Here is a 12,870-nt window from a genome sequence, read left to right as displayed (position 1 = left end):
TTTAAGGCTTTCTTTCTTCATGTTGTATCAGAGTCTTTTAAAACGTGCACTGAAAAAATATTATCGCGAGACCAAAGATTTCATGTCCTTAAAATACGAATGCATTTGTTGCTTAGCATAGAAGACGCATTTCACTGATATACGGTTTTTTCCTTGCCCGAAAGACGATGAACTTTTCTATAAAGTCGTTTTTTCTTTATAGTTAAGTGATTCAAATTGAAACTATGTAACTTAAAATAAAAGAAAATTTTGTTTGACTAAGGTCAACTTGTCTTTAATAATTCCGAAAAATTCTTCACAATTAAAGAAATTGTCTTTAAATTTGTTGTCTTTTTGCATCTTGACAACAAAGCAAAAAAGCGTTTAAAAAAAGGAAATGTTTTTCAACAGTTTATTTTAAAGACGGTTTTCACTTGAGACAGCAAAATTTCTACTTGAAGTCGAAACTTAATTTGAAAATTTATGTTGTCGCTAACACGCTTTTAAAGGACTTTAATTGCACATGAAGAAAAAAATAGAAAAACGAATAAATTATAATTTGCTGCCTAGAATTAAGTACGCAAAACTTAAATTTAAAAGATAATTCTGTCTTAAAAGTATCCTTACTTCAATTCTCCGCTTCTTTGGATCGGAATCAATACTAAAATCATTAGTGTAAAGGCAAACTTTTTGGAACCGGACATGCTTTTTTTTCAGTGTGTTTAAAGTAAAAAATTTCTTAATATAAATTTCAACAATCTCCTCTTTTGAACGCTTTTTAGCTTTATAGTCGATTTAATTAATTTTGAAAAAAAACTATGCTACGCAAAACTTGCACTCGTATTTTAAGGACAAAAAATCTTTGGCCTCACGGTTATATTTTTTCAGTGAATTGTTACAGAAACGTGTTGAATAAGTTTGGATTAAAACTGCATTGTTTCTGAAAATAGGCAATTATAAACAATCTTCCAGATTTAAACAAAAATATGTTCATTACTTAGTGATAATTAATCGGTGACGGTGCCGAATGGCAAAAAATAGTCAGCTACAGAGCGACTCGGCGGCTTCATTCTCGGGTCCTCTCAGATATGCTGGTGATATTCACTGCAAGTAATTTCCGTTTGGAAATCCCTTTAATTTTTTTTCTTTAAATTAGATATCGTAACCTTGAGGTAAAGTCCTAGGTCTTTGAAGTAAGAGAGGTTTATTTACTTTTTTATATACTTCATAAAAGTCTAACACCATTCAGTTTCAAAAAAGTTCAAAGAAATATATGAAAAATAAATGTAAAGTTAGTAAAACAAAAGAATTGGAAATGAAAACGAAAATGAGAACAATTAATAATAATAATGACAAATTTCAACAAAAGAGATTTTATAACAGTTGAAATATTAAGCAGTATTATTCGATATTAAAGAAATTATATAGATGTTTATTGGAAAGCAAGATATTTCCTATTAATTTTTTATTAGGGGTAAATATATTTCAGAGACGAATTGTTAAAAAATAAATTAAAACGTTTTTGAATTATCTTCAAAAATGTAATTCAACAATCCAAGTTTTTATTGATTGAGTTTTTATTGATTGTTCATGTATATTCACGTACACGCAAAGAAAAAAACGTTTGGAAAACGTGTACCGAAAACGTTTTTCTTTTATTAGAGTTTTTTGAATTGCTTCGAAAAGTATACACTTTTATCACCAAAAAAAATTCGTTTGTTACAAAATGTTAGTTTTTTTAATAAAAAACTTATTCTTGAACCAACAATACAGTCCATTTCGTTTATATCAAACACTGTTATTTTCTGACTTTAGGTTTTTAATAAGACACATTTTACAGTTCATAGTAAAAATTTAATGTAGTAGAATGTAATGTTGAACATTTTTTCGGAATCTTCCGACCATATCTGGAATATATGTAAAAAAACTTTGGTCGAAGCAGGAATCGAACCCACGACCTTGGCATGCAAGTCAGACGTAGCAACCACTGCACCACGGTGCCAAACTAAATGTTTGTTTCTGTTAAATAAACTTTGTTTATTCGGTTCGTGGGCGCCGCAAGCTATGCTATATAAATATAACTTATATGGATATTTATCTATTGATGACCATAACAGGTACATAGCTCAGTGGTTAGTGTGTTGGCTTACAAAGTGCATGGTCCGCGGTTCGATTCTCCGTCCAGGCGAAAGGTAAAAAATTTTTAAAAATTAATAAAATAGTATAATTTCTTCTACATTGTTTGTATTACAGAAAAAGGTGCTAAGAACTAAAAACTTCGTGGAAGTGAGAAAGATGTGAGGGAAAATGCAATTAGTCAGAAAAAAATTTTTTGAGTTAGTCTTTATGAAATTGTTTTTACATCCTGGAAAAGAATAAACGTTTATCACAAAAAGTAAATACTTTTCTTCCAAATACACTTCCTTTCAACGAAAAGCAAATTAGAAACGAACTGCGTTTGTCTAAAATTTCGTTAGGGAGGAAAGAATTATTGCTTTTTCGTGTAGCTTCTTTGCAACAATGGAAATTCACCATAGCTGAAAAAACTATAACAATACCTACAAAAATCAGTTAAAGTCAATTGAATAATGATGCAAAATAATCATAGTTTTGTGTTTATCTTTAATCTAAAGAATATCTCAAAATCTCAGTTAACAAACATATCTATTATGTTTGGAAAATTTGTCTAACTTTAAAGAATTACGATATATCTGAAAATACAATACAGTGAAACCTCTGAAAGGTGGACATCCACGGTCGCCTAAATTTTGTCCACATTTGGGAGGTGTCCACTTATGAGAGGTTAATTTTTATATATTAATATAGCAAACGTCCCCAGATAACTGATATTCAAATAAAATAGCCGAGGTAAAAAAATAATAAATTAAGAATATCATAGATCGTTACCATTTTTTAGCATTTGTTGATGGCTCTTAATTCTTTGATATTTCAAGGAAATATGTTGGCAATATAAAGCGTTGTTGTAATTCATATTAGTGGTAGAGATGTCCCATTGTTCAACCATTTTGCAGACTAGTGTTATCAACATATTCTTTAAATGACCTCTGTTAGATTTCATTCGATTAAAGCTGACAATACTTTCAGCTACCTGTTAAAATGGAGCAAATTTTGGATATGAAATTCACACATACGACCGACCACCATCACAATTTTAGAACATTTTCTGTCATCATCGTTAACATAGCAAACGATGTTGTGCCGAGGATGTTTATTTGTTTGTTGGCGTTGCTTGTATTATTTGTATAATCTGTGCTCATGAGTGTATAACATTGGCTCATATTCACAGGCATTTGGCTTAAACAAGAGATTGAGTAAACAAGAGAACAATACACACGCACACCCCCCTATACTCATATCACGTGAGCCAAAGAGCATAGCACTGTTCCTTTCACCCATCATCGTCATTATCACCACTGCTACCACAACCACCACACCATCATTATTGCGATAACAACAACAATAATCATCCCTCTTTCCTGTTGGTATATTTTGGGCCTTAATTTTGTGTTCTTTTTCACTTCCCTTGAACACTCTTTCTTAAATCGTCGTCGGTTATCTCACGGATATAACCCACTTTAAAATATATACAAAAATCCAATACATTTCCTTATAAGCATACGTATTTAGAACAAGAAAAAAAATAAAATGACTAGTTAAGCCGGATTTTAATTTTCGAATGAGGTAATGCTGAGGAGTGCGTGATTGTGTAAACTCTTTCTAAGCTGGTGAATTTAAAAGTGCACACACACTAAACCCAGCCAGCTTAACTGCTGACTTCTGGTCATTTACAAAGTGTTTTACAAAAGTGAGTTTTGGTTTACATACTCTAAGAAGGCGTTTGTTTGTTATCATGTATTAGGCGTCCCGCCTTATGGTATTATGTACTCTAATCTGGGATCATAAATGTGATTATAAGTATGCGATTTTGCAGCACCATTACCGTATAGTTGCTACACAATGTGAGATGAATTTTTAATATTCTTTGCTTGTGCTATTTTATTATATTATAATAGCTTAATTTTGATGTGTTGTAATCGAGAGAAAGAGAAAAATATTGTGTTGAAAATATAAAATAAAATTTAAATTAAATTAATGGTGACTCCTGTTGTACAGTGCTCTTAGATTTCCAAGGATTATCAATAAGAACTTAGAACTTTTTAGTTTTTTAATTAAACAAATACACACATTGTATAATATTGCAATGTGCAATGCTGCACTCAAATAAAAGTGAACCCACCGTGAAAGAAATTATTGGTTTATATTATGAATTTTTAACTAAAATATTTGAAAGAATGCAACATGTTACAAATAAGTTAATACCTTTTTTGTCAAATTGAAGAACATTTTTTTTAATTATTTCATATTTTGAAGGAAGAAATTGGAGTTAAAAATTGTTAAAATGTCTTTAGTGGTATACGAAAAAATAGTTGGAGGTAGAAATTGCAGAAATGCCTTTAGCCCCGTTCGAAGTTCATGATTATTTTTAGAAAGTACGTAAATTTTTAATTATTTTGTGGGAAATGCGAAATTAGATAATTTTTATTCTTTATTTGTGTATAAAATTTTTCTCTTTGTTAGTACATTTAACTAAAGTAAAGAAATAAGTGAAGGAACCCTTGCCACTTTAGGGGAGATTTAAATAAAACATAATAATTTCCATGAGCTAAAATATTGTTAAATTGGTTTAGTGCTCTGGGAGGGTCACTTTATTTTGAGTGTAGTAAGTTGCCATGTCATCTTCCTATGGACTTGTTTTTCTGCAGGCAGGTCAAGTCCAAAGACAGCATATTTTGTATCATTCCCTTCACTGGAAAAATATTTACGAGATATTAAAGATTACACAACCTAAATTTAAGGATGCACAATTTACAAAATATTAAAGAGAAAATTCTTTAAAATAATGAAATTGTAAATTAAATAAAGTTTATAATCTTTGCCTCAAAATTTTTTTTCCATTAAATTTAGGACACAAATTTTGCAAATTTGCGTCCCTCAGTTAAAGTCGCATGTCTTTGAACTAAGGCAAATTTTTCCAAATTTTTTTAAAGAAACGCGTTTTTGATTTAAAGAAATCGTCCTTAAATTAACTGAAATATTGAATTTTTACATTTAAGATATAAACGCTTGAAATATAGGCTAAGACTTATTTATTATTTATGTTTTTTTAATGTTTTTTGTTTTTTTTTTTTAGAATTAAGAAAACATTTTATACTTTGAAGTATCCGTCATAATTTGGATTTTTAAACTGTCATTTGTTTGTACGAGAATAGCTCTATTAATATACCGCGAAAAGAAAATTAAAATTTCAGCGTTGGCCCAAAAAAAATATTGTTTGTATTGTTCAAACATATTATGTTTAACCATAGGGCATAAACTGGTAGGAAAAAATTTTAATGAAATTCAATTGGTCACTTCCATCATTTTACTTGCAGCATACTCTCTAGGTATCTCTTTCTAAACACATATATGTTTATAGACTATTTCTAAATTAATATATGTTTGCATCTAAGCTTATTATATTTACCAACATTTTATGTCCCAAACACGATTCTAACATAATTCTAATAGTTCTAACATATTAACATATACGTCCCAAACATGTTATGCTAGTTTATGAACATTATATGCTTGCACTTAAAAATATTGTGTTTATTTTAGTTCGAAACATATAATTTTTACACCCAAACATATAAAAAACAGTCTTTTTCGTCCGTGTACCTACATTTGCATGTATTCGTACTTTTCTGGGAACTGAAAGAAATAATCATTTTTTTTCCATGCAAAGTATGGATGCCTTCGGGTTCTACTTTTTATACATCACGAAGACTAATTTTTTACCCTATAAAAATATTCTGATAAAGGTCTAAAACGGCCCAATTTGTTATACACGAGTTTAATAATGGTCTTTTTAAACGCTTTTCCCACGTTTTTATATGATGAGCGTTCAGAAGACAGAATGTATCTAAAATATTTTACGATCTTCAGGATTTATGGTGATGGTGAATTTGATGCCTTTATCATTCATACGTCCAATGTGTGACTTTCTTCCCATGTGCCCTTCCAGGTTCACATCGCTAGTTAAGTGCGTTTGTCATCTAAAATAGGAACTCATTTTTGAAGATTTATGGCTCAGATTTGAATATAGGTTACATAAGTACGAGTATGTATGTTATCACCCATATGGCCATATTGCTCAGAATTTTATTTTCGTGTTTGGGATTCAATCATGAATTGATACATTTTTTTCTACGAAATTGCTTCAATGGTTAAAAAATTATTTTGCATAATTTTTAATTGGAAAATTGATTAAACTTATCTAAAAATTTCATTGAACCAAATAATTTTTAATTGGAAACATTTTTGTTATTATTTTAACATGAAGATTAGAAATCAAGTTTTGAAAAAAAGTTTAGATTCACTCGGAATTTTATTTTCGTTTTTGGATTAAATCATGAATCGATTAACTTTTTTTACAGATTTGCTTTAATGACAAATATGAATTTTGCACTTTAAATAATTATTTTTAAATGGAAAATTGACTAAACTTAGTCAACAATTTAATTGAACCAAATAATTATTTCATTGGAAACACTTAACATTTTTACTATTAATTTAAATTGAAGATTCTTAAATTTTCTTATTGAAAAAAATATCTTAAACAATTAATCCTCTTAAATAACAGAATTTTTAATGAATTATTTAATGGGAAAACTGATCAAATGTTTAATTGAAGCAATTGAATTTTTAATAGAAATTCGTTTTAAATTTAAACTAAATTTTTCAATTGATAACATTTGATAATTTTAAATGATTTAACCTAAAGCAAATAATGTTTTAATTTATCCACCTATAGTTGCTATAATCTACAAATTTGTCTAACGATTTAAATTAAAGACCAACCAAACAAATTTGTTCTACTTCCATATAGAGAGCGGTGCTTCAGATGACTCTCTTTAATTTGCCTTTTTTGTGAAAGTCATGTGCCATTTTTATTTATCATTTGCAGACCATTGTTTTGTGTTTTTTTTTCATGGGATGTAGGATGCGATCGATGTATTCTGCTTGCTGTCGCCCAGTTTTGTCGGCTATACAGACATTCTTGCAAGCAACCCCTCATTGTCCTGAAACATAAATTAGGGGAAAGAATGGCAAAAACACATAAAATTTCCAAAAGGACATGGAAGTACATGTGTATATAAGTGTGTGTGTGTGTGTATATGAGTACATACGTACCTTCCTTCATTCTTCCTTCATGGCCTCATAACAAATGTGGTAGAAATAATGCAGCTGAGACATGTACCAAACAAAAATGTAATATTCGCTGCTTGCATTCATATCTTGTCCTTTCCCTTTACGTTGTCCGTTCTTTATATGGACTACCGAGCGGGGTAGTGAAACATGCATAAATTCGGCTCTTTCCAGTTCAACTTTGAAATTGTTGAACAAAACAATTTTGCTATCAAGCTGTGATTGTCCTTTGACTCTTTGCCCCCTTTTGTTTCTATACCGTTTATCTCTATGCGTTTCTTACATACATATATGGCGAAAGGAAAACTAACCAGTAGATATACACTGAAATAAAAATGCTTAGAAAGTAGTTTTTTTTTAATATTCAGGATGTCCGGTTATAAGACTGAAAATAGTTTGCAGTTTATGCCGTAGAATAACCCAATTATTCTCTTCTGCTTAACAAAACTTATTTTTTCAAAACCTTTAACAACGAAATTAAGTTAAAACTTTCATGTTCCTATAATTCTCTAACGTAAAAAGCCCCCAAAGTTCATTTATGACTTATACACCGGAAAAAAAAGTAAACTGTTTTATAGGAAGAATAAACTAACTCGTATGAAAATTGAACTAAATTTTGCTACACATTTTGAGATTTCCCCAAAGCGTTGTTAAAACCAGGAAAATTTAATGTCCTGTTGTACTTGTTAACTACAGTTCACGAAAAAACATCCTCTTATAGAAGAAAATATTAACTAAAAGTTAAGAAGAAAATCATTGGCGTCAAATCATGACCATTTTAACCATACTTACTATTTTTGGGAATAGTACGAAAAGTTTCATTTGCTTTAGTTCGTATTGAACTTATTTGTACGGTCATCGAACTTTATACTCACGTTTAGTTTATAAAATATTTGAGACATACTTAAAAAAACGAAAATTTCATTGGGCTGTGGAAAATTTCGCAAAAAGTAATAAAATTTAACTACTAACAAATAATTTTTTTACAATAAAAATATGATAAATTTAGCGTTAGTTTAACTACGGAAATTTTTTCTGTGTACATAGAGCGGATCAATAGCACAAGAACTTCATGATTAATACCTTGTAATTTTAATAATTGCACTTCAACTCAAGGCTTGTCAAAATTCGCTATAATGTAAAGATTTTATCCCAACCAACAAAAAGGCAACGAAAATGCTCCTTTGGAATGCGAGAGTGGTGCAAACTTGGCTCAGGAGCGATGAATTTTACGCAGTTCAATGGAATTTTCTTTATTCCAAGTATGGTTCAAAAATGTCAATGATCGTTCAAATAAGTTGATTGCTAACTAAGGCAGAAGAAATTTTATGGAAATTTTGAAAAAAAAAAATGGAATACAATTTAGTTCAATTTTTGCACGAAGCCATAGGACGGAAGCCATTTCTTAAGAATACGCTGCATTTGTTTCACATTGGTCCTTCAGAAGTGAAGCTACTACAGAAATTCGGATATAATTTAAAAAAATGGGAAAACAATCTATCTTTCGACTTTTCCCACACATAAGGACGTTTTGAATAATACTAGAAAATATTTCATTCCAACCCTGCCAGCATTTCAAAGTTCCATTTCATCTTCATCGCTACCACAGACTCGTAAGTGACACTGCAACAATCTCCAACTGTGATGGGGGAAGCGTATCAAAAAGTATGAAATGTACATGAAAGTATTTTGCCATCACTATTGTTACAAGAGCCATTTTATATTTTGTGAAACACCAAGCGCAAATAGCTTCTTATAATTTATTTAAATAAAAACGATAATGAAGTTCTGAAAACATAGTTATTTCGCCTAACATTGTAAAAGGTATATTGGTGAACAATTTTTGACTTTCCAAATGGAATAAAGTGATTGTTTTTCAGATATTTTACAGACACGCTGCCTCCATCGAGAATAAAACACTGGATGATGGACGCTGCAACATGTAACTTGCCACTTGTAAATCAACATCATTCTATTATTAATGAAAAAATTATGTTAAATGTGTTGTGATATTGGTATAAATGTTATAAATATTTAATAAAATTAATAAATATCTAAACGATCGTGTTTGACTTAACCACAATGATTCTTTTACAACTATGCACTTAAAATGCACTCTTTCTGATTGTTTGAAGGGGCTCTTATTGGCGTCGTTCTAAATTTATTAAAAAAGGCACCTAATAATTGCACTCGTGCGATACTTTTTTGTAGTAACTTGGCATGGCGCTTTTCGGACGAGTTTTGGATGTCGTATACGATTGTTTACGACGTGGTGGGGATTCCCAGAAGCGCCGTCAAATTCAGAAAATGTTGGCAGGTAATTTCCACATCTGCATAGAAATGGAAGAGTTCTATACGAATATCTTTTAGAAATGTTCATTATTTTATTTGTCCTCACTGTTACACAGTAAAATTTTGAAAAATGTTTTTTTTTTTAATTTCGATAACTGTGTAAAGAACTTTTTGTGAAGTTAAAATTAAGTTAAGTGAACCCTATATGGCACCAAAGTCAATTTAACTCTATTTTAGTTCATGCAATTATTGTGTTTTGAGAAAGTTTTCTTGACTTTAATAATTTTTTGTGTACGTTAGTTAAATTAACTAAAAATATTATACACAAATGAAGCATACAATTTTACTAAATTCGTGTCTCCCAAACGAAAAGTTAAGGATTTATTAAATTATTTGCATCATTTTACAAATTATGCAGCTATCTTGAACTTCGTATGACACTAAAGACATTTTTGTAATTTTGAACTCCAATTTTTCCCTTCACACTAAAAATTTTTTTTTTACAAGTGAAAAAAAAAAAAATAATTATGTCTAATAAATTTTCTTGAATTTGTCGAAAAATATTTACTTATTTTTGTGAAATTGGTATCTGCATTTGTAATATAGTTTAGTTAAAAACTTCTAAAATTAATCAAAGTTGTCTAAAATTAACCAAAAGTTTCCTTTCTGGTGGGTTCACATTTTTTTGAGTGTAGAAAGAATCCCAACATTTTTTTTCTGGGATATTTATGGCGAAATGACACTAGTCTTGAAATAATTAATAAATTTGAATTAATTGTTAATGACTGTATCCCGTCTTTGATGACTTCATGTAACACTTAAACTCGATATCGTAAGACACCGATATCGTAATATTAATATCCGTAATATTAACGGAATGTACGACAAAATTTTATAAATAAATTCCCTGGATAAAAAAGAATTGATTAAAAAGTGGCATAATATGAAAAAGGGGTGGGAGAAAAATGGCATTTAGTGGCACAAATGGAAATTTATATATAATTTATTTATCACCCATAGGACCAAGTTCCAAAGCAATTTATTTCCATATTTTATCTTTATTTTGAAGTAATAATTCATTATATACATATTTTAATTAATTGCTGAATTATTTCATGGAACTCTTCGCATCATCCAAAAATCCTTCATTGCAGTGACTATAGCCAAAGTGAAATGTACTACGGCCATTGTCCAAATTTTCCCCAGTGTAGGAAATCAGTAATCGGAATTTTAGGACACTAGTTATTCTATCATTCAGTGCATTATACATCACCTTAAAATACAAATCATTGATACGTTTGCAGTGTACATGTCCTTTCGCTCTGCAAACATCTCTAAAGGATTGTTCTTTTTGACTTGGTTGATTTCTATGTTTTTCTTTTCGTTTTTCTTGAAAATTACCAATACAGCTTTTGTTGACTTTGTAATTGTTTTTAGACATGAATATCTCGTCATGTTGCCGTTATGATTTCTTTCTATTGGCGGTGGCGGCGCCGGCACGGAAAAGGGTTCAACGTGCACATTCATTCACATCGATTAAATGTGGCGCCATCCACTTGAGTTCTTTCTGTAGAGTAATTGGTGTGGTAATTTCACTTACATTTCATGGACGTGCACACAAATGTCAATTAATTTTCAAATATTTGTACTGCAGCGTATTTGGTTACACAGTTCATATCAACTTTTAATCATAGATTGGAATAGACAAACAGTAGCATGTGTATTCAATCAAATTATATCTTTGGTTTGTAGTTAATGGTGGGAAGGTATACTAAGCAACAAAGTATTTAGAATTTAACTATGAATATTGTTTTAACTTAAGGTTCAAATTAATTTGTAATTTTTTTTGGTAATTTACTAATTGATTTCTTGCATTTCTTTCTTTATAGATATTAAGATGAGCCATTGGATTATGTATGCGAATCTCAGGACGGGATTAGACAAATTGGAACTATGACAAAGCTGGAAAGTAAAATTTGGTAACTAAAGGCGGAAATAACTAAGTACAGTCAATACAAGGATACATTTTATAGTAGTATGCACGCAGAGAAGAAACATGATTGTCACAATCCTATTCGAAGAGCAAAATAATATGATAGTAGATATTTTTGGGGCGACCATGTAACTTTTTCCGCTGCAACCATGTTTGCTCAGTGAACATGGTTCTAAGAAAAATAAAATTGTCCTCGTGTAAAATGTTATTATATTGATAAAAAGAATATAGTTTGAATCAAAGACAATGGTCACGATTTAAAATGTTATGGTATTCGTCAAAAATGTTTTTCTTCCAGTTAAAAGAACGTGACCATGTCCTAAAATGTTTTGATCTTTATGAAAAAACTTTTTCGTCGTCGAAAAAAGGGCGCCACTTGAGAAAGCAAAACACAAAATTAACTTTATTTATTTGTATTTAAAATGTCGTGCAAGCAAACATCACATATTTTTACACACTCTATTTTGGTTCAATTTCAACAATAAGTAATCATTCCATATTTATTTCGTGCCCATAAAATGTACCAACGCAGACATCATGTAACTGCAAATAAAAACAAGTATATACAGCACTAAGTTCGGACGGGCCGAATCTTAAATACCCACCAAATATTAGGGTTTCCTTTGAAATTTCAGGAGGGCTTGAGGACACTTCCCGAAGATAAATTTAAAGATTTCACCTATGAGGACACTATATCAGATTCTGGATTTATAAGAACCATTTTTGTTTGAGTTTTAGAGGAATCATTAACATCTCTTGTAAGTGTGCAAGAAAATTATAAAACAACGTCTTGATTTGAAATCTTAAATCTGTAGAAGTAAAATCTGGAAATTTTACATTGAGTTTCAAGCAATTTTCATGATCAGTGCGCCTTCTTCACCCTCAAGAAGTGAAGTCGGTCTATATGGAGGTATTACCAAATGGACCGATAAAAACTTAATCCGATACACGTTTTTGTGAGCCTTAAAAACAGAATATTTAGAATTTCAGTCAAATCGGATAAAAACTACGGTTTCTACAAACCTAAGGAGTTAAATTGGGAGATCGTTCTTATGGGGGCTATACTAAAATATGGACTGATACTCACCATTTTCGGCACGCCTTTTTATGGTCCTAAAATACCTATAGATTTCCAATTTCAGACAAATTGGATAAAAACTACGGTTTCTATAAGCCCAAGACCCCAAATCGGGAGGTCGTTTTATATGGGGACCATACCAAAACATGGACCCATACTCACAATTTTTGGCACACGTATTTGTGGTCCTACAGTACCTCTAGATTTCCAATTTCAGGTAAATTGAATAAAAACTGCGGTATCTATAAGCCCAAGAAGT

General features: G+C 30.4%; 1 long non-coding RNA gene across 1 annotated transcript in view; it reads left to right on the top strand.

The window, feature by feature from the left end:
• LOC142241504 (uncharacterized) overlaps positions 1-11,780 on the top strand; it is a 58,090-nt gene extending 46,310 nt beyond the window's left edge. Inside the window, exon 4 of the long non-coding RNA XR_012723660.1 lies at positions 11,430-11,780. This is a non-coding gene — a long non-coding RNA (uncharacterized LOC142241504). The remainder of the gene's footprint in view (positions 1-11,429) is intronic.
• Positions 11,781-12,870: the final 1,090 nt, after the last annotated feature.

Source organism: Haematobia irritans, chromosome 1 (assembly GCF_050003625.1).
Source record: "Haematobia irritans isolate KBUSLIRL chromosome 1, ASM5000362v1, whole genome shotgun sequence".
Classification (NCBI taxonomy): Eukaryota; Metazoa; Arthropoda; class Insecta; order Diptera; family Muscidae; genus Haematobia; species Haematobia irritans.
This window is presented reverse-complemented; position numbering and strand designations above follow the sequence as displayed.